The 19475-nt window shown below is 37.8% G+C and overlaps 1 pseudogene; it reads left to right on the top strand.

The window, feature by feature from the left end:
• The first annotated feature begins 366 nt into the window (after positions 1-366).
• Positions 367-4555, top strand: LOC143645275 (mitochondrial carrier homolog 2-like; annotated as a pseudogene).
• The last annotated feature ends 14920 nt before the right edge of the window (positions 4556-19475 follow it).

Here is a 19475-nt window from a genome sequence, read left to right on the forward strand (position 1 = left end):
GCCAAATGCCCATGGCCCCCACTCCTGCCACATTACCTTCGCTTTCCCAGACCAGAGCTATGGCTTCTTTGGGAGTTCCTTATAGTCACTTGACTGAGGAAGAAAAACTTGGGCCAGGTTTACTGAAAGTTCTGCACAATACGCAGGGACATATTGGGAAGTCGACAGCTGCAACACTACAATCCCTTTCTGGGATGCCCTTAAAGGACAGTAGTAAGGGGAAATCCTCCCAGTGGGAGAAACTTCGAGCAGTGCACCTGATTGTTCATTTTGCTTGGAAGGAGAGCTGGCCAGAGATGCATTTGTATACTGACTCATGGGCTGTTGCTAATGGTTTGACTAGGTGGTCAGGTACTTGGAAGGAGCATGATTGGAAAATTGATGACAAAGGGGTCTGAGGTTGAGGTATGTGGATAGACCTTTCTGAGTGGGTAAAGAACATGAAGATATTTGTTCAACATCCCACATGAATGCTCACCAAAGGATGACTTCAGCAGAGGAAGGCTTTAATAAGGGATTAAGATGACCCATCCTGTGGATGCAAAGCATTTTCTTTCCTCAGTCACTCCTGTCATTGACCAATGGGCTCATAAACAAAATGTGGGCATGGTGGTAGGGGTAGAGGTATGCATGTACTCAGCAACATAGACTTCCACTCAATAAGGCTGACCTGGCTATGGCCACTGCTGAGGCTTGGTCTGTCAGCAGCAGAGACCAATACTCAGTTCCGATATGATATCATTCCCTGAGGTGATCAGTCTACTACCTGGTGGCAGGTTGATTACACTGGACCGCTTCCATCATGGAAGGGGCGGCAATTTGTTCTAACTGGAATAGACACATACTCTAGATATGGGTTTACCTTCCCTGCATGCAATACTTCTGCAAAAACTACCATTCATGGACTTACAGAATGCCTTGTCCATTGTCATGGTATTTCACAGCATTGCTTCTGATCATGGAACCCACTTCACAGCAAACAAAGTGCGGGAATGGGCACATGCTCATGGAATTTTCTGGTCTTACCATGTTTCCCATCATCCAGAGGCAGCTGGGTTGATAGAATGGTGGAATGGCCTTTTGAAGACACAATTACTGTGCCAACTTGGTGGCAACACCTTGCAGGGCTGGGGCAGTGTTCTCCAGGAAGCTGTGTATGCTCTGAATCAGCATCCACTGTATGGTGCTGTGTCTCCCATCACCAGGATTCACGGGTCCAAGAATCAAGGGGTGGAAATGGGAGTGACACTACTCACTATCATCCCTAGTGATGCACAGGAAAATTTTCCTTCCTGTCCCTGAAACTTTGAGCTCTGCTGGTCTACAGGCCTTAGTTCCAAAAAGAGGAGTGCTCCTACCAGGAGACACAACAATGATTACATTGAACTGGAAGTTATGACTGCCACCTGACCACTTTGGGCTTCTCATGCCACAGAATCAACAGGTATGAAAGCGGATTACTGTTCTGTCTGGGATGATTGATCCTGGCTATCAAGGGGAAATAGAACTGCAACTACACAATGGAGGTAAGAAGAGTTTTCCTGGAATGCAAGAGATCCCCTAGGGCATCTCTTAGTACTACTGTGCCCTGTGATTAAAGTCAATGGAAAACTGCAACAACCCAATCAATGTAGAACTAATAATAGCCTAGAAACTTCAGGAATGAAGGTTTGGGTCACCCCACCTGGCAAAGAATCATGGCCAGCTGAAGTGCTTGTTGAGGACAAAGGGAACATGGAATGGGTAGTAGAAGAAAATAGGGATAATTATGAACTGAAACCATGCGACCAGTTACAGAAATGAGGACTGTGATTGTTTGAATATTTCCTCTCTGCTTTGTTATGAGTATGCATTTGTACATAAGCAATATCTTGTTTTCCTCATCATATAAGTTGTATTGCTCATGTTATGTTATTTAAGTCGTAGGATATGAAGTTTAAGATTGAATGTTACCTAAGGACTTGCACTCTATTCTGGAGAAATGTAGTGTGTTTCTGGTTGTACACAGTACAATTGAGTATTGTTAGGCAAAACATATTGTGTTCAGTTTGGAAATTATGTGTGTTTCAAGGTGATGTCAAGTTGACAAAGTGTGGACTGTGATGGTTAGGTTCTGGTGTCAACTTGACCAAGTGATGATGCCCAGTTGTCTGGTCAGGCAAGAACTGGCCTGATCATTGCTGCAAGGTTATTTTGTGGCTGGTTGATAAGCTGGAAGGCTGGTATATTAAATCATCAGTCAGTTGATTGCATCTGAGATCAACTAAGGCACATCTCTCACCAATGAGACAATCCAATCAGTTGGGAACTTTTAACGAAGAAGAGAGACTTTTTCTCTGCTTCTTCGGCCAAAAAGCCACTCCTGTGGAGTTCATCCAGACCTTTCATCAGAGCTGCCAGCTTTACAGCCTGCTCTGCAGGTTTTAGACTCTTCCATTCTCACGGTTCCTACCTTAACAAATATCATATTTACAGATGTCTCCTATTGATTATATTTCTCTGGAGAACTCTGACTATTGCAAGAGTAAATTATCTTTTTGGGAAATGGGTCTAGAGCAATTGGACATCCATATGCAAAAAACTGAATCTTAAGCTATACCTCATATTTTATACAAATATTAACTCAAAGTGGTTCATAGACCTAAATGTAAAACTATAAAACTTTTAGGGGAAAATAAGGGAGAAAATGTTTTTTCCCTTGGATTAGGCAAACATTTCTTAGATGTGATGCCAAAAGCATAATCAACAAAAAGAAAATACTAATAAATTGAACTTCATCAAAATTAAAAAGTTTGTTCCTCAGAAGACATTATTAAGGGGATGAAAGGACAAGCCACAGACTAAGAGAAGATGCTTACAAATTGTATCCAGAATATATGAAGGAAAATTTTACAATAAGAAACCAGGCAACCCAAATAAAAAAGCTAAAGAGAGTTAAATAAACACTTCACCAAAGAAGGTGTACAGGTGGAAAATAAGCACATAAAAAAGATGCTTAACATTAAAAGTCATTAAGGAAATTCACATTAAAACCACAAGGAGAGGGGTTAGTCTGTCTGTCCATGAGTGGATGCCATCCTTGAGGACGTGGCCAGTCAGGTGCTCCTGCACTTCTGACTCACCATCCTGTCCCAGCTGCTCATGTACGTGAAGGCTCTGATCCACGTGGAGTATGAGCCTTTTCTTCCAACAACAGGATGAAATATTGGTGTGTGTGGGGGTGGCTAAGTATGTCAGTTTCCTGCTATCGTTTTTATGTACATTGCTAGCATCCATGGGAAGCATGGGCTATTCATAGGCTTAACTCCAGGACTGTGTTCTAGAGTTCTTAGTACTGTGATTCAGGGTAAAGTTTTACAGCATTAGTAGGTGTACAGGTTTGAAAGGATTATATGCCCTAGAAAATCCATATTTTATTCCATATTTTATTCCTGATTTTATATCCATCTCGTGGAGGCAGCCATTTCTCTAAATCCCTATTCAGCACTATAAACTGAACAGTTGATTAGATTATCTTCCTGTAGATGTGACCCACCTAATTGTGGGTATTAACTTTTGATTAGATGGCTTCCATGGAGTTGTGACTCCACTCATTCCAGGTGGGTCTTCATTAGTTTACTGGACTCCTTTAAAAGAGGAAGCATTTTGGAGAGAGAGAGAGCCACAGCAGAGCCATGAGAGCTTACACAGCAGAGACCTTTGGAGATGAAGAAGGAAAAATGCCCCTGGGGGCGCTTCATGAAACCAGAAGCTGGGAAAGAAAGCTAGCAAATGTCTCCATGTTCGTCAGGTACCTTTCCAGTTGAGAGACAAACTCTGACCCTCATTGGCCTTCTTGAACCAAAGCATCTTTCCCTGGATGCCTTAGATTGGACATTTCTATAGCCTTGCTTTAATTGGGACATTTTCACAGCCTTAGGACTATAAACTAGCAACTTAATAAATTCCCCCCTTTAAAAGCCATCCCATTTTTGGTATATTGCATTCTGACAGCTAGCAAACTAGAACACCAGGGATGATAAGACGTTGAGAAATAAGGATCTGAGAATGTGCAGAAAGAAGTCTCATCCTTTGACTGAGTTATTAGATGGACAGCTCTGGAGATGATGGCTTGTTCTGCTGCTACTCTCATTGCAGAGTCCTTCTACATGATCACTTTGAGATCCACGGTACAATTCATTGGCAGAGAATACAAATCCTGTGGACTTTGTGAGCCCACAGTAACCATCTTATTGGGAAGAAGGCATTCTAGGATTTTTTGCAAATTTTATTCCTCACTTCCTAGGTGATATCATCCTTTGTAGCTCTGTAACTCACTGGCCTACCTTGCAGTTACTATGCACTGGACATTGGGGTTTCCACCATGGATTAAATAAAGTGCTAGTCCCACACTGTCACAGGATTTGTTAGCAGTATAGTAACCTGTCTCTTTGTGCTTGTCTTGAATCTTATAACTGTCAACAACTGTGAGATTACTGGCAAATCCCCTCCTTACTCCTCAATATACACTTCTTGGATAGATTGCTGGTGCATGTTACAAGAAAGGGCAATATGAGCCAAGGAGAGCTTGTGTTTTTTTTTTCTGGAAAGTCCCCTTCAGGAAGAATTGTTGCATGACCTGAGAATGTTAATTTGAAGATGTGGGGCTGGGGGGACAGTGACATTTCTATAGTCCCAGATGCATGGAATTATGGGAGAGAATGTTGATTTCTATACTGTATGGTGTACCTTTTAAATGATCATTTAATCTTGAGAAAATAGAGGCATTTTGTGTCTGCCTTTTTTTGTTCTATTTCCCAAAACAAGTATTATACAAATATTCTCCACATATGGTATATGTATGTTTAACCTTATAAGAAACTGCCAATATCCCTGGCACCGTGGTATCAACAAGTCCATCCTGACCAAAAAAAAAAAAAAGGGAAAAGAAGTATATCTAATAATGTATCAGTGGCTGAGAGAACTCAAATAGAGTCAAAAGGCTACTCTGGAGGTCACTCTTACACAAGCTTCAGTTAGACATTGCTACCTATCATAAATTGCCAAACCTCAACCAAAACCATTCCAGCCAAGTAAAATAAAATAAAAAGTAAAGTAAATAAAGCAAAATAAAATAACACACAGGGAGATATCACTGCATTTTTATAAGAATGGCTTGAATAAAACCTGACAAAACCAAGAATTGACAAGGATACAGAGCAGCTACAACTCTTAAATATTTCTGATGGCGATACAAACTGACGCAACCATTTTGAGAAACAGATAGGCGGTTTCTTTTTTTCTTTTTTTAACTTTTTTTATTGTATCATATAACATATATACAAAGTAAAGAAGGAAAAAAGCAATAATTTTCAAAGCACTTTTCAACAATTAGTTACAGGACAGATCGCAGAGTTTGTCATGGGCTACCATACCATTATCTCAGATTTTTGCTTCTAGCTGCTCCAGAATATAGGAGGCTAGAAGAAATAAATATTTTATCATCACAATCGACTTTTTCTTCTTTTTTTGTGAAAAATAACATATATACAAACAAGGCAATACATTTCAAAGCACAGCACAAAAATTAGCTGTAGAACAGATTTTAGAGTTTGGTATGGGTTATAATTCCACAATTTTACTTTACTTTTAACTGCTCTAAGACACCGGCAACTAAACGAACTATCATTTTAATGATTCAGTAATTATACTCATTTGTTAAATTCTCCCTTCTCTGTATAACTCCACCATTACCTTTGCTCTTTCTATCCCACTCTTTAGGGATATTTGGGGTATGCCCATTCTAACTTTTTAATATTGGAAGAGGCTGTTGAAAATATGGAATAAGGGTATGGAACTAGTTGATGTTCTGGAGAGGCTGGCCCCTGTGCATTTCAGAACTTATCTGGTCCACAGACCCATCTGGAGGTTGTAGACTTCTGTAAAGTTACCTTAGTGCATGGGACCTTTGTAGAATCTTATATAATGCCCTAGGTGTTCTTTAGGATTGGCTGGAATGGTTTTGGTTGAGGTTTGGCAAGTTATGATAGGTAGCAATGTCTAACTGAAGCTTGTGTAAGAGTGACCTCCAGAGTAGCCTTTTGACTCTATTTGAGTTCTCTCAGCCACTGATACATTATTAGATATACTTCTTCCCCCCCCCCTCCTTTTTTTTTTTTTGGTCAGGATGGACTTGTTGATCCCACAGTGCCAGGGATATTGGCAGTTTCTTATAAGGTTAAACATACATATACCATATGTGGTAGTTAGATTCAATTGCCAACTTGGCCAGGTGAAGGTACCTAGTTCTGTTGCTGTAGACATGAGCCAATGGTACATGAACCTCATCTATTGTTTATTACATCTGCAGTCAGCTAAGAGGTGTGCCTTCTGTAATGAATGATGTTTGATTTAATTGGCTGGTGCTCAAATGAGAGAGTTCAACGTAGCACAACCCAACCAGCTCAGCATACCTCATCTCAGCACTCGCAGCTCAGCCCAGACCTTTGGACATGCAGAAAGAAATCATCCTGGGGAAAGTTGTTGGAACCTAGAGGCCTGGAGAGAAGGCCAGCAGAGATCACCCTGTGCCTTCCTGCATAAGAAAGAACCTCAGTTGAAGGTTAGCTGCCTTTCCTCTGAAGAACTAACGAAATAAATCCCCTTATATTAAAAGCCAATCCATCTCTGATGTGTTGTGTTCCGGCAGCTAGCAAACTAGAACACCATATGACACAGAAATCTTACTTTCAAGAGTATTTTCCCAAGAGAAGTAAAAATGTGCATTCAAATAAAAAAACTATATACAAATGTTTATAGCACTTTTACTCATAATTTCTAAAAACTGGAAACAAGTGTCCTTTAACTGGTGTATTGGGTAAATGAGCTGTGGTATATACTTGTGGAAATACTATTCTACATTTAAAACAAACAAACTATTGATATACAGAATAGTATGGTGGAATTTCAAATGCATTATGTTCAGTGTAAGAACTAGATTAAAAAACTATATATTGATTAATTACATTTATATGACATTCTGGAAAAGACTAAGCTGTAGAAATGGAGAACATATCACTGGTTCCCAGGGGTTAAGGCTAGAGAAGAGTTTCAGTATAAAGGTTCAGTTTGAGTAAGTTGTGGGGCGCTCTCTATATCTTCCTTCGTGTAGAGGTTTTACAATTCTAGGCACTTATTAGTCTCATAGAACTGTACACCAAAAAGAACTAATTTTACTGTATGTAGATTTAAAAATATGAACGAAGAGTTAACTGAAGAAAGTTTAGTAAGGGAACAATTATTAATAGAAGTGTGACAGAGTTAAGGGAACAACACGGGTTGGTGAAGTGCACAAGAGCTTGCATCATCAGCCAGAAAGGCGAGAGGAAGGATCCAGTAACAGAATCTGGCAGCACTGTGGCTGTGGGAGATGGGGCACTTGACAGAAGTTGTGGCTTCTGGAAGGCAGCCATTTCCCCAGCCACTGATCCAGAATCTAACCAGAAGGCAGAGAGCAAGGGAGCCACAATGATGCAGTCCGTGGAGATCAGAAGGGCAAAAAGTAAAGGAGCATGGACTGAGTGAGGGAAATGGACACTGCCCAACATAAACAATTGTTAAGGGTACCCTGGTTGCAAGTACCAGAAGACTACTCTGGCTACCTTAAATAGGAAATTGAGGTGATGTGGAGGAGTTCACATAAATCAAAGGGAAGGCTAACTAAACAATACTGGGAAGACAGGACAGCTTTAGAAACTGCAAATCATCTGAGTTTTAAGATGCTCTTTTTAGGGTTTATCACTGGAATAAATACTATCTGTTAATGTCAGTCTTTTATTTTTGTGTTTCCTCTTCAATTTTTTATTATAAAAATTTTCAAACACACAGTAAAGGCAAAACAAAACAAAACAAAAAACCCACAATACCAATATTTTACTAAATTTAACTAATATTTAACCATATACAATTTGACAATTGTTAACATTTTGCCATATTTAACTTTATATCTCTCTATATATGTGCATGTACATTTCATTTTTGCTAACTTTTGAAATTAAGTTGACCACAGCATGATACCTCCTTCCTAAATATCTCAGCACAGATATCCTAAGAATTAGAATAATCTCTTCCATAATCACAAAACTGTTACCATTTTAAGAAAATTAACCAAATTGTGTAATATTATCTAACATTTGGTTCACATTCAAATTTCTTTTTCCCAATAAGATGGGTTTTGTTTGTTTTAAATAAGGATCCAATTAGTTTTTATACACTATGTTTAATTATGCTGTCGTAGTTTTTTTTTTTTTAGAGTTTGAAAACAGTTTTAATTTATTCGTCTTTTTTTTCTTTTTACAGTTATATCCAGCATTACCTATTTAGTAATTGAGCACCATCAGGCTTTGTTGTGTATTTTTTTGGCATGGGCAGGCTCCGGGTATCGAAACCAGGTCTCCGGCATGGCAGGCGAGAATTTTGATTCCCAGAGCCTGCCCATGCCAAAAAAATACACAACAAACAGAATTGTGTCTTTTGAGCCACCATTGCCCACCCTCCGTTAGATATTGAAATAGAATTACTGCAAAAATATTTTAGAAGTTTAAGGAGGCTCAAGATTCTATCTGTTTTTTGTTCCATGGAAATAAGGAAGAGAGAATTTTCTATTGAAGATGCTTTTACATTAAATGAGCACAAATTCTACAAATCACATCACTAATAAGTATCTTATCTGCACGTGGTAAGTTATCTCTTGCTAGGTCCAATCTCTTCCACCTAGGTCTTATTTTGCAGCTTCATGGCAAATGAAGACTGGAAACTTTATTTCCCAGAATCCAAGAATCTGTATAATTCATATTTATCTTCTAATTAAAAGAGGGAATTCTACATGATTTGTAAGACTTAACTCCAAAGAAAGGCTGATTAAGTTCAGGGTTTCTCTCTCAGCTGGGAGGGCACCTGGAGACATATGCTAGCTTTCTTTCCTCATTTCATAATGCTTTCCTGGGGCATTTTCCTTCTTCTCCAGAGGTCTCCGGCTGTATGGGCTCTGTTGGTTCTGGTGGCTCTGTTGGTTCTGGTGGCTCTCTGTCTTAGTTTTTTATAATCTAGAAATCTCTCCATCTTTTTTTTGTTCTTTGTGACATTTAAAAAAAAAATCCAGGCTAGATGTTTTTAAAGTATCCTACATTCTGGATGTGTCTGATTATTTCCTAATGATGTCACTTAATTTGAACCTCCATTCTTGTTTCTTATGTACTGTGGAAGTTAGCTCTAGGGGCTTGATGTCAATACTTGATAGATGTTATTGGAAGCATTATATTGTATCACAAGAGGTGGCATATGATATCAGATTGTCCCAAGATCAGTGTTAAGTTTGCTCACTTGTGTAAGGTGGTATGCTCAGGACTGGAATTCCAGGCAAGATATATCAGATACTGACTATAAAGTGACTACAATTACTGCATTTAAATAAAGAGATATCAGAAGACAAATCTGAAGAATTCAGAATGTAGTCCAAAATGGTAGAAACTATGAAAGAGAAGATAAAAGAGTTGGAGGATAGCGTGAGAAGGTTTAAAATATATCTGATTGGAATTTCACAAGGAGATAATTATAATTGACAAGAGACAGTTTTCAAAGATACAATGGTGAGAATTTTCCAGTTTTAATGATAAATATATATATCAATCCTCAGATTTAGGAAGTCCAATGTACATTTAGATACATCAGAAGGAAACTGCAGAATATATATATATACACACACACACACATATATATGGGTTAAAAATCAGCAGAAGAAAAAAACTAATCATTTACAAAGCAATGATAAATTAGGATGAAAACACTTATGTCTCAATAGTAACAGTGGAAGTCAGAAGATGTTGGAATAATAGCTTCAATAACTTAAGACAAAACAATTGTGAACTTAAAATTTTACACCCAGTAAAGCTCTCTCTCAAGAATGAGGGCAAAATAAAGATATTTTCGGTCAAATGAAAATTGAATAGTTTACTGTCAAAAGCCCCTCATTAATAGCAATTCTATTTCCTCAGGTAGAGGGAAAATGCTTCCACATAGAAAGTATGAGATACAAGAATACTGATGAATACATGACTAAATGTAAAGAAGCATTCTCTAAAATAAATTTGATTTTTGGGGAAAAGTCCAGAAATAAAATATTGGACACAGAAGCATTGTGATCACATTCAGTTTCATGGTTTTAAATATCAACTGTATGCTAACTCTCAAATTTGTATCTTCAGCCATATCTCTATCCTGAACTCCAGCCTCATTAAATCAGTTGCCTATGCAGCATTCCCACTTAAGTATATAAGATCTCAAACTTAATATATCCAAAACTGAGCTTCTTATTTTACTTCTCAAACGTAATCTTCCCCTAATATTCACCACCTTAAAAAAATCAACTTTATCCTTCCATTTACTTAGATCAAAAACATTGGAGTAATTCTTGATTGCTCTCTTTCTCTCATACCCACATCCTAGCAGCAAATATAGTAAATTCCATGTTCAAAAGAAAGCCAAAATCTGATCACCTCCCTCCACCTCTATTGTCCTCAAACTGCTCCAAGCCTATAATAATTTCTTACCTAGATTATTGTGATTTCCTTCTAACTGGACTCCCTACTTCTATCTTTGATCCTTGTGTTAGTTGGGATCCTCTGGGAATCACATGGCAAGACAGGATTATATGTACACAAAATTTATTATGGGAAACCCTCATGAGAGAAAATGAGGAGGGAATTGGGAGAACCTGGGACAGCTGACAGACTGTTATGCAGGTCTTACCCCAAGTGAAGGAGAAAGAAGGAAAGTTGGATGGAAGAGTCTTGGGAGGCCTCTGTGTAGTCAAGGAAATTTCAGTAAAGCTATTGGGGGTCCTTGAGTTAAAGTAATCTTTTGAAAGAGTCCCACATCTCCCAGGAATAGACTTGTATTAGTATCACTGTGCTCAGTCAATGCCTGGGAACAGCCAGTGGAAAGTGTGGCTTCAGAGCATTGCAGCAGGGACCTCCTTGCAGTAAGCCATTGGGAAGGCATTCTAGTGGCCACCTGCTTCAGTCTACTCTCCCCACAGGAGAGTGATTCTGCTAAGAAATAGCCAGATCATGTTACTCCACTGCTCAAAGCCCTCTTATCGTTTCCCATCTGGTTCAGAATAAAATCAAATTCCATACAAGGGCTGACTCTTACTTATAAAAGATGAGATCAATAAGTCTTCAACCCTGACCTGAAATATTGTGACCAGATGTGGGGAAGATTGATCTGGTATTCTGCTCTGACCAGACTTAAGTGTAACAGTTAGATGGTCAGTAGATATTGGCTTCCTAGAAAAAGTACAATTTGACTTCTCTGGATCTAGACTCAAATGTCTTTGTCATCGCATTGGACTACTTTTTCAGTGTTAGGTCATAGGATACAGAAGGGATTGTATCAATATACAACACATTTTGTTTTCCAATGAGGGAATGAGGAAAGTGTGTATGTTTGAAGTTTTCTTTTTGTATTTCCAAATCCATACACTTTACTTCCTACCTTCTCCGGAGAGCTCTGCTGGTTCACAGTTCTAGACTTACAGTAGACTTTTTAAAAAAATTTATTAATTAAAAAAATTAAGAACAAAAGCATTAACATATAATTCCCTTCTACAGGTATATTCAGTAATTCTCAATATTATCACATAGTTGCATATTCATCATTTCTTAGAACATTTGCATCAATTCAGAAAAAGAAATAAAAAGACAACAGAAAAGAAATAAAATGATAACAGAAAAAAAAGATTATACATATCATACCCCTTACCCCTCGCTTTCATTTATCACTAGCATTTCAAACTAAATTTATTTTAACATTTGTTCCCCCATTACTTATTTTTATTCCATATGTTCTACTCGTCTGTTGACATGGTAGATAAAAGGAGCATCACACACAAGGTTTTCACAATCACACAGTCACATTGTGACAGCCATATCATTATTCAATCATCATCAAGAAACATGGCTACTGGAACACAGCTCTACATTTTCAGGCAGTTCCCTCCAACCTCTCCACTACATCTTGAATAACAAGGTGATGTCTACTTAATGCGTAAGAATAACCTCCAGGATAACCTCTCGACTCTGTTTGGAATCTCTCAGCCATTGACACTTTGTCTCATTTCACTCTTCCCCCTTTTGGTCGAGAACGTTTTCTCAATCCTTTGACGTTAATTCTCAGCTCATTCTAGGGTTTTTCTCAATCCCTTGACTCTGAGTCTCAGCTCATTCTGGAATTTCTGTCCCACGTTGCCAGGAAGGTCCACACCCCTGGGAGTCATGTCCCACATAGACAGGGGGAGGGTGGTGAGTTTGCTTGTTGTGTTGGCTGGAGAGAGAGGCCACATCTGAGCAACAAAAGAGGCTCTCTTGGGGGTGACTCTTAGGCCTAAATTTTAAGTAGGCTTGACCTATCCTTTGTGGGGTTAAGTTTCATATGAACAAACCCCAAGACTGGGGGCTCATCCTATAGTTTTGGTTGTCCACACTGCTTGTGAGAATATCAAGAATTCAACTTGGGGAAGTTGAATCTCTCCCCGTTCTCACCATTCCCTGAAGGGAACTTTGCAAATACTTTTCCACTCACTGATCAAATCACTCTCGGATTCATCGGGGCATCACTCTGGACAAACCAACAAAATCTCATGTCCTACCCAAGATTCCAAGTACTTATGGTGTTCGATCAAGCTATCAACATAAGTTATATTAGGAGATGCACTAGTCAAAATATAAATTTTGTACCAAATAAATATTTTTTGCTTTAGTCTCACACATAAATTGAAATTTTAAAATATTAATTACCATCTAATTTCAGCACCCTGCAGTAATGACATTCCTTTGTTCTTCCTCATGCACAAACATTTTTTAAATTTGTACATTTAGTCACTATCATTATACACTCTAGGCATTCCTAGATTATACCATCTCAATCTTTATCGTCTATCTTTCTTTCTGATTGTTTGAAGTTTTCTTGAGGGAAGTAACCAAACATCTATAACTGGGAACTCTTAAGGTTATTAGCGGTTTAGAGTTTTTCTAGAAGACTAGAGTCTTCTAGTACATCAACTTGACCCTGTTTTCTATTTATTGAGTCTATTTCATCACTTCTAGAGGCTGTACATGACTCCTTCTAGAACTAATGGCCAAGGAAAGTAAAAGAAACAAGGACTTCTTAGAGAAATGATTGATTCCATTGGGTCAGGAAAAAGTGCAAAGCAAGCCTGGAATATCCTATTCTATCCGAAAGTAAGAAGTGCTGTAAAAACTGATGGGGATACTGGAACCAGCTTGTAGGGCTTCCCATTGGTCAAATTTTGGCCAATTTGAGCATCAAAATAAATAATAACAGGAATGGATTATAACTCTACAAAAGAAAAGAATCTCTGAGTCTAAGTTATTACAGAAAAAATAAAATCACCATTTTATAGCTCCCACAGAAATAGTCGATTCAGACAAGAAACATCAGTAAATACTAAAACTATTCTATGAAAGACTTTGGGAACAGGATGGTCGGTCTCAAAGGATCTCCCCCACAGAACATAAAAGAAAACGTTATCTTTAGGTTAAAGAAATCCTGGAGACATATGCTCCCTGTGTCAGGGGTCCCCAAGCCCAGCCTCAGGTTTCTTTTTTTTTTTTTTTAACTTTTTTTTATTAATTAAAAAAATTAACAACAAACAAAACATTAAGATATCATTCCATTCTACATATGCAATCAGTAATTCGTAATATCATCACATAGTTGCATATTCATCATTTCTTAGAACAATTGCATCGATTTAGAAAAAGAAATAAAAAGACAACAGAAAAAGAAATAAAACAATAACAGAGAAAAAAAGATTATACATACCATACCCCTTACCCCTTGCTTTCATTTACCACTAGCATTTCAAACTAAATTTATTTTACCATTTGTTCCCCCTATTATTTATTTTTATTCCATATGTTCTACTCTTCTATTGATATAGTAGATAAAAGGAGCATCAGACACAAGGTTTTCACATTCACAGAGTCTCATTGTGAAAGCTATACCATTGTTCAATCATCATCAAGAAACATGGCTACTGGAACACAGCTCTACATTTTCAGGCAGTTCCCTCCAGCCTCTCCACTACCTCTTGAACAACAAGGTGATGTCTACTTAATGTGTAAGAATAACCTCCAGGAAAACCTCTCGACTCTGTTTGGAATCTCTAAGTCATTCACAGTTAGTCTCATTTCACTCTTCCCCCTTTGGTCGAGAAGGTTCTCTCAATCCCTTGATGTTAATTCTCAGCTCATTCTAGGGTTTTTCTCAGTCCCTTGATGTTGAGTCTCAGCTCATTCCAGGATCTCTGTCCCACATTGCCAGGAAGGTCCACACCCCTGGGAGTCATGTCCCACACAGAGAGGGGGAGGATGGTGAGACTGCTAGTCATGTTGGCTGGAGAGAAAGGCCACATCTGAGCAACAAAAGAGGCTCTCTTGGGGATGACTCTTACAGCCTCAGGTTTCTTGATTCACTAAAAGGACCCACAGAACTCAGAAAAGCTATTATCATCATGGTTATTATAGTGAAAAGATACAGATTAAAATCTGCAAAGAGATAAGGTACAGGAGAAACCGGTGCAAACTTCCAGTTGACCTCACCCAGGGAGTCACACAGACAGCATTTAATTTTCCCTACAACGATGTGTGACAACACACATGAAGTGTCTCCAAACAGGGATTTTGCCAGCCAGAAAGGCAGCTATTGGTTCTTAAATTTCTTTTTCCTGTATGTCTGATTGTGAGAAGATAAAATGTTGATTCCTGAGGGCATGATAATGATATTGTTTTGACTCTTCAGGTTACCCTGATAGGAAAAGTTAACCTGATTTGATTATATAAAGTTAGTATGTGTGAATTTTCTCTGTAAATATGTTTGCAGATGTCAGTGACAGGTCCATTCCTAAGTATCTCATAAATGTGTACAAGGGAAAAAAAGATCTGAGCAACTCTAATGTTTCTCAGTAAATTCTAAAACAGGGAAAGTCAATTAGATAGAAAAAACAATATCGATAAGAAAGTAATTTATTAGCTAATTTGCTTTCCAAAACTAACACTATAATAAGAGAGCTCTTGTTTAGAGAAGGACGATTGAAAATAAACTCATTTGGCACAACGTTGTGCTAGGTATTTTTTTTAGAGAACATTAGAGGAATGTCTTCAGTAAAATGATAGTGGGAGAGAGTACAAAACAAGAGGCACTTGGATTAATTTAATTAGTGCTCTGTTAAATTTAAGAATATAGTGTCCTATATATGAACAAACATAGATCAGTAGCAGATTTAGAGAAGCACTATTAGACTGCACCTGTTGGAGTCCTCAGTGAATCCAGGCCTTGTTTAAGGCTTCCAGTTGGAGCTGGCAGTTGTTGTAGGGATTAAATTATTTAAAGCCTTCAGCTGGCTGGTGTAGGCAAGCAGTAGCTTAGAAAATACTTAATCTATTTTTTAAAATCTGTTCCTAAGTTTACTTTGCTTAGCTGTAGACCTACTTGCACCACCCACCTGCCACATTTTGGAATCTTTGTCAGGGAGGATAAATTTATCCAAGAAAAGAAGGTCTTTAAGAAATATCTATATTTTAATACAATATACTTAGTGTGAGCACAATTGATTTGCAATAAAGAATTCATATTTTGCTAAGGTACTGGAAAGGTCTTGTTTAAATTTCCTTTCAAAAGGGAATTACTGGGCGGTGTAATGGTGGCTCAGTGACAGAATTCTTGCTTGCTATGCAGGAGGCCCAGGTTCGATTCCCAGTCCCTGCCCATGCAAGGAAATAAAAAGGAATTACCAAGTTACTTATTTCAGCAGCTGCTTTTTAAATATTTATTTTTAATTATAGTTAAAGGGACTTTGGGAAACAAACAATAGGTGAACCCTCTCTACAGGAATATTTTTAAAGAGGCAGCTCCGTGTATAAAAAGCAATTTGGCAGCTTATTACAATTTATTTAAGTTCTTTTTAGAAAGCTAGCATTACTTAATAAACCTTACTATACCTTGAAGTGATCTTGCAAGAAGTTTGGATGAATTCTTCTGGATAATTTTGCAGCAAGGGATTTTTAGGCAAATCCACTCACAGGTAATTAACCATGACATGTGATGCCCAGTGTAATTTTTCACTGATGAAAACTACAAATATATTTTTTCTTACTAGAAATTTTTTGTCTACGTTTCAGCCTCTATCATTTCTTTGAATTTGTTGGTTGCATGATAGATTAAATTAATATATTTCCTCAATAAGGGACCATCACACACTGTCTGAAGTTCTTTCTTAGCTGCCTCTAAATATAACAGAATAGGTCCTTCTTAATTGTGAGATATGAAGTAAAATAATTATGATAAACAAATATTCTGATTTACCTAGAATTTGTGTGTAGAATTCTTGAAAAAATAAACCACCACAAACAACAACAAAAAACCCTACAAATTAGAAATAAAGCTTTGAAATATATAAAATAATAAACTTTTAAAGCTGCCTGTCTCAAGATCTCTTATTTGTAAAGCTAACAAATTTTAATACCTTTTCTTTTTTCCTCCTCTAGACTTTTCATTGCTTTATTTTTAAAAACTTATTTTGGGCATGATTACGATGAAGGCAAACATTTTAGCTATGTAGCAGAGGAAGAAAATCAACTTAAGATAAGTTGACTGCCTCCTAAACAAAGAAAATAATGTTTGAGCTATTCTGGTGAACTAGCTCGTGAACTGGCTGCTGTATACCCCAAGGAAAAGTGGAATATGCTGAAATGTTAACAGTGGTAGACTTTGGAGAGTCAATACGGGCAAATCAAACCAAATGAGCTAAACAATTACACCAGCTGCATTCTTGTAGTTTGTATTTAACTAATTTTATTTAATCAAACAAAATGCATGATTTCTGCAATTTAGCTGCTTTAAGAATGTTATCATTGGGCACCATCATGGAAACTCATGGGCAAGCTATTACGAAGTCCTATCTCCATACCCACTTCTAGGCCACCTCCTTCAGAGTCCCTTTCTTGCTTTCAGCAGGCTCCTAAGGGATTTAATTCTCATTCCTCTCTACTCCTCACAGCTGTCACCACCTGCTCTATTTCCTGGGGTTCCTCCCCCACCCCATCCCACCCAAGACTGGCTGTGGTCCTACCCAGTTTGCGTAGCGTCCCCCCTTCCTTTCTGGCTCTGAAAATAAGCTTGAAGGCTGTTTATATACTGAAGGTTACAGGGTATTGGGAGGAGTCTGCAGTCCAGCTGTCTCTGCCATTGTCATAAACATATCCTTTGTGGGAGACCCATCCACCCTCATGGGTCACACTTTTCTCTTAGTATCCGTAAACAATCAAACCAGTATGCTTATTTCCTTTACACTTTTGTCTGCCTTTTCAGCTAGTACAACTTACCTTACTGCATATGTAATGATTGTAGTATGATATACTATAATCTCTGGGCTTTTGCAACCAGAGGGGCTGTTGAATGGTGTCAAAAAGGTGTAGGCACTATGCAGTTAACTACCCTAAAGTGCTACTACATTCATTCTAGTCACCAGCTCGGCCTCTGTAAGCATCTGAGTTTTCACTGCCTGCTTTTGACCTCCATTGGCTGATTATCTATTAAGATAGGCCAATCACGTCTGTAAATTTCCATTGTGAACTATGAAAGTACACTACATAGAGTCAGAAGTAGTATGTTCAAGCCCTGGATTTCCCATTTTTGAAAGCTTAGGCAAGGATGGCACCCTCTTCATGGGCTCCTCAAACTAGTCTCAGCACACCTAAGCAGCAGCCACTCACTACAAGATAAGCTGTGGCAAATATCTAAACTTTCACCCAGGTAATGATTTGAGATGTCCTTCCTTCAGTCTTCTTTGAACTAGCTCACATATCAGCGTTTCTCCATTTCCAAGCAGATTGAATTTACATCCTGGTTTTCTTTTATTTTACCCCATTTGAATTTCATTATCAGCTTCCACAATGAGAACTTCATAGAATGCTTCACCTGGCATTTCCCTTGACCCAACAGGGAAATTAATTTGATTAGGTCCCTTCAAGGGCAGAGGCAGTGTTGCTAGAATGGTTTACTCCAGGTTGTGTACACTCAGGATTGAATTTTGTTGTTAATTATGAAGGTTATGATTAATGATTAGTTCTGCTTTAAGAAAGTACTCCAAAATTCTTTACCCTTGTATTGATGTATTAGACTTATAGTCAGCCTACAGAGGTGACTCTGGAGTCAGACTGCTCTATCACGACCCAACCATGTGTGGCCTTGACCAAGCTACAGGGCTTCTCTAGGCCTTAATTTCCTCATCTGTAGAGTGGGGATAATGATAACATTTATTTCCTAGGATTGTTATGAATATTAAATAGTTAACATTAGTAATGAGCTCAGAACAGTGTCCAGTACATAGTAAGCACAAAGCGCTTGTTAATTAAAAAATGACTTTTTAAAAATAAGTAGTCACTTTACCATTCTGGGTAGTATTAACATATTACCATTTGGAACAGGTAGAAAATGTTCTTATGTGGTCCAGTCAAGATCCAGAAAGAATTTAATTATAATTGCTTTGATTAATATTGAATGCTTTCAGTCTCAGCTTTCAGTCACTAATGACAATCATCCAGTGGGTAATTAAACGCAATGTGGATTACTTTGAAGCTGAGCAATGAGGGCATTTTTTTTTCAACAAGGTTTCTCTAAAATGGAAACATTTTTCACATTAAAAAAAAAGGTATAGTGTCCATTCAAATACAGTGAAAGCATTAAAATGTTTCTTTTAAATTATTTTCTACATTTTTCTTAATAGATTAAGACTTACAAACATACTGACAATACCCTAAAAAGGCTGTCAGAGGGAGCTGTTAAAATAAATTATTGTACATCCCTTTTAAGGTCTACTCTGCAGCTGTTTAAAAGAATGTGGTTAATTTATATATACCAATATGAAACAGCCACCCAGATATATTATGATAAAAAAGGAAAGTATAAAACAGTATGTATAGTATGCACAATATGCTTTTGTAACCTTCTATTAAATGGGTCACTCTCAATAAGGTATGAGTAAAAAGCAACTTTATTCTTTTCCTCACTGCTCCTTTCAACCTTGGATGAAATCTTCTGTGGCACCTTATTATTTTTTGTTCACTTAGATCATTTAAAGTCCTCTGAGCACTTTTATTTCCAATAATAGTTTCATTTCTGTAATTAAATTGGCCATTCCATTGATATAATTGAAACTCCAAACCCTTAGCTAAATTAGAGCTTATCCTTTCCTCCATCTCAACTCTGCTCTTAAAAATGAAGAAGGAGCAGACTGTGAAGCTTCTCTCTTTCCAAGCTTTGGTTTTCTATCTCCCCTGATTCTCTAGGTAGCTCCAACTCTTCCAGGATTGAAAAGAAAAAGAAAACAGTGATAAACAAGAAAGTTTTTTATAACT

The sequence above is a fragment of the Tamandua tetradactyla genome, chromosome 8 (genome assembly GCF_023851605.1).
Source record: "Tamandua tetradactyla isolate mTamTet1 chromosome 8, mTamTet1.pri, whole genome shotgun sequence".
In the NCBI taxonomy this organism is placed as follows: Eukaryota; Metazoa; Chordata; class Mammalia; order Pilosa; family Myrmecophagidae; genus Tamandua; species Tamandua tetradactyla.